The following is a 3492-nucleotide window of genomic DNA, read 5'->3' on the forward strand; positions in this document are numbered from 1 at the left end:
TAGGATAGGGTGCAAAGTGTGATGACCATTGAACCGAAAAGAAATAAAGAAAAGTTGATTTTCCTTTTCACATTTTATTTTTACCTATTTTCCCCACTTTTCTTATTCATCATTTTTCAGTTTCACTATATTTCCATCGTTTAAATCTGGTCTTGTTTAGTTTTCTAGACAAAGTCGCTCTAACAAAGGAAATACCGTTCTTGCTATATACACTAAGAGTTCGCAGTGTAACTATAGGCTACCGTAGTATAACCAACAGGAAATAGAAACGTTTGATCATGATAGCACTTACGTAAAAAACAGTATTGATATTAGTTGAATCACCTAAAGATCCGCCCCCCCCCGCTTATATAACCTAACGCTGCCTGGGGATGGGGGTAGAATGGTTTGGTTAGATCAGCGTTAGGGTGGTTAATCTTCAGGTCAAATACACTTGAGTGAAACAAATCATCATGAAGGTCTACTATTCTTGCGTAACTGTACAGCATCTATATTGTACACTGGTGCTTTACTAGGAGGCAAGGCTCTATATATAAGTATTTTAAGTAACCCCACTTGGTTAATACTCTTCTGTAGCCTTTTATAATCGTTTGGTATAATAATAAGAAAAAAGTGTTTGTGAAAATGTATCGTCCCGTGGCGCTGGTAAGGAGTCTGATGTCCGTGTCATCAATGTAAACAGAGCGCAGGCTAGTTATGACGTAACTCCATACCTCCGTCCAGACCTATGAGCGCATAACGATTTTGAAAGTGGCAAAAAGAGAGAAAACTAATGTTTTTGTTTTTCTTGCCGATATCCAACAAAAAGTAAAACCTTCAGTAAATCTTGGAGACCACAATTTATATGGTAGCCCTCAGAACCTTTTCCTTTATAAATACTCTAAGGACAATAATGCTGCAGAAGAGTGGACAGTCATGATGGTACTGTACCCCATTACTTCTCACTGAAAACACCATAATTTCTTACCCCCCATAAGTCACTCACCTCAAACATCGCTCTTAAATACTTTTTCTTTTAATTTCTTGCCACGTCACATCTCACTCAGCGTGTCAACTCGTACGCACGGGCGAATCAAACATCTGCTGGTGTAGGCTGGCCACCTGTTCCTCCCTCTTCACACACACTGAGATGTCTGGCAGTCGTCCAGATAATGCATCTATTCCTACACCGAGTTAACTATAATTAGAAGAATACTGATTTCAATATACTGTACTGTTGATCCCGTGACACAATACACCTAAAAAATCTGTATGATAGCACTTCAGAATATCAGCATATTACAACCATTAACTACTTATATCCGGCGTTGGCTCCTTCTATCAGGAAGACTAAACCTAGGCAAATATTGTTGTGGCCACGTGGGTGTCATAGTGAGTGAGAGGCAGATACTGCTGCCTAAGCTGCCATAATTTTCCTTCATAATATTTCAGAAAATAAACTTTCCTCACTCATGATTTTACTCAGTAATCAATAACTTCACTTTCAATAGGCAGGATGTGTAGCTCCCTGCCACAGTGTCTCACTTAACCCCAATCAGTTCAAATTATTCATGTTCATTACATCTTCAGCCTTTGATATGTGTTTGGTCAGGTTACGGCGTAGTTACAGCCGTCACACACACATACATCTTGTCACACTCTGTTACGATCTTCAGATTGTGAAAAATATGGCTCTCCAATAAGTGTAAAACATACACTGGTGAAATAAGCTAGGGGAGGCGAATATTCAGACGATCCGACTGAAGATATTTTATGCATAATATGAAATGATTAATGTTATATAATATAGGGGAAAAAATTACTTCAGTCTATACTTCCCCAGAAGAAAATAACGAACTTATGAACTTTTCCTCGAAGAATTTCATCATTTCGACAATATCTGTAATAAGCTCACAATCCCTTGTCATATTTACTCACAAAGTCACTGCTCACACACCGTACCGTTAACAGTGGGAGTAAGCCGTTGAGTTATTTCCCCAGTAGCCAAAGCAACAACTGAAAATAAGCATCTGGTGGCTTTGTTGATTATCCTTGTTTACCATTGTTTGTATATCTGCACTGTTTATTTATATTGTCTACATACATGCTGAATCCCTGTAAACTTGTAGCCTTGAGCGCCATGATGAGACACATGGGAAGTACATCACGCTCACTAAATTAAAATCAATCAAATTTACATGCGTGAAGTTATGTTATGACAAAAAATTTACTTGTGTGTATGTGTGTACTGTATGTATGTAGTTATGACCATCTAATTTGCGTGTGTGTTTAGTTATGACTGTAATATTTGTGTCATCTGACTACTTTTAAGTGTCTGTGCTTAACGTGTGTGTATGTAGGCATGTAATGTATATATGTACGTATGTATATATTGTATATATGTATGTACTGTATGTCAGTGAGTATTTCGAGTCTGTGTTCGTCAGTACAAGGATCATAAGATGAAAATGAAAGCGCGCGAGAGAGGAACAGATGTAGTGAGAGAGAGAGGGGGGAGGGGGTCAACAGGTGATCCTGAAGTAAACAACTAATCAAAAGAGACCTTCTGATTTCTATTTTGACAGCTGATCGAAGGCGCTAAGAATCATCGGTTCGAATCCTGCCCGCAGTTAATACAAATATTCAAAATTTAATTATTACTTAAACTATTATTAATGTTGATAAAATAGTATCCTTTTAAATTTGTTTGTAGAATAGGATTAATTAATATTTCTATTGTACGTTAGAGAGACGATAAACAACTCAGACTGTGTGTCTCAGGTGTGAGAAACATCTGCTACAGGTGAGATATCAGCTGGGGAGACGGGCGGCGTTTGAACTCTGGCCGTGGCTTAAGCGTAGACTATTCAATATCGCGTGGATATATCAACCCATGGAGGAGAGGTGGAATTGCGTTCGTAAGAGGCGTAGATATACTCAAATATCGCAAAATTACTCGAACAATATATTTCATGAGTGAAACATCCGATACGAAGTAAAAAAGAAATGTCCCAGGTGAGGCTCGAACTCACAACCTCGGCATGGCTCAGACACTGTCGTATAAGTACCGCGCGCTAACCGATTGCGCCACTGGGACACAACTACGGAGTAGACCTCACTCACCTAAGTACGGAATTCGACCGGGTTATAATTGTATTATTGTTTATCTTATGTTATCTTTATGTTAAATGTTAAATATTAAATATTATTATATAAAAGACAAAAGATTAGGTGTTTCATTAGCAATGTGGATATTAATTTCGTTGGATAAAAGTTAGTAATTTTTTGTGTTTATAGAACTGACAGTGATTTTAGCAGCAATTGATCATCAATTCTACATATCCAATTCTCCTCACGTTTTAACTTTTGAAAGATGACTGGACAAGCAGAGGGCAGATTAACGCCAGAGGAAATAAGATTTTAAAAGAGCTTCCTTCAGCCTAACCATAGCAGAATTACCTTACTGCTCACCATTGTTATAAAAACCTTATTACCTACATTTCTTATGTACAT

The 3492-nt window shown here is 37.7% G+C and overlaps 1 non-coding gene across 1 annotated transcript; it reads right to left on the reverse strand.

The window, feature by feature from the left end:
* Positions 1-2986: 2986 nt before the first annotated feature.
* On the reverse strand, positions 2987-3076 carry Trnai-uau. Its single transcript is given in 2 exon segments — positions 2987-3022; positions 3039-3076. It is a non-coding gene; the product is annotated as a tRNA-Ile (tRNA).
* Between the last annotated feature and the right edge of the window lie 416 nt (positions 3077-3492).

The sequence above is a fragment of the Homarus americanus genome, unplaced genomic scaffold, assembly GCF_018991925.1.
Source record: "Homarus americanus isolate GMGI-L3 unplaced genomic scaffold, GMGI_Hamer_2.0 scaffold56009, whole genome shotgun sequence".
Classification (NCBI taxonomy): domain Eukaryota; kingdom Metazoa; phylum Arthropoda; class Malacostraca; order Decapoda; family Nephropidae; genus Homarus; species Homarus americanus.